Raw genomic sequence first — 515 nt, 5'->3', positions numbered from 1 at the left:
ATATACTCTTGGAATTAACAAGAAGAGAATTCACAAATTATTTGTCGAAATTAAACTATAAAACAGAGAAAGGAGCATTAGCAAAGAGTTACAGAAAGTGGACAGGAAAACGCCATTTGATAATCATTCTTCGTCAATAAAGGTAATAGCGTGGTTAGTACGTGTTGCAAGGGAAATTTTGAAAAGGTTCAAAAGTATTGTTCAGTGAAGAAGAAATTAACTGTTGGACTAGATTACATCACTGAAACCTGTTATCATAAGTGATACCGCGCTGCATTTTTTCTCTAGTGTTGTGTGTGTCATAGTTGCATAATGGGTAATATCTTTTAAATAAGGTGTATGTTTATGCCGGTGTTAAATAGATTTCAAAATATTTAATTCTGAATCAATATAGTAAAAACAAATTATCGCTTTTAATAACAGTTATATATATTGAATAAATGTCCTTATATTTTATTCCGTTGTAATAGAATATATATCTGTACATCTATATGTGTGTGTGTAAGTACATGTGC

This window comes from Penaeus monodon, chromosome 22, assembly GCF_015228065.2.
Source record: "Penaeus monodon isolate SGIC_2016 chromosome 22, NSTDA_Pmon_1, whole genome shotgun sequence".
NCBI classification, from domain to species: Eukaryota; Metazoa; Arthropoda; class Malacostraca; order Decapoda; family Penaeidae; genus Penaeus; species Penaeus monodon.
This window is presented reverse-complemented; position numbering follows the sequence as displayed.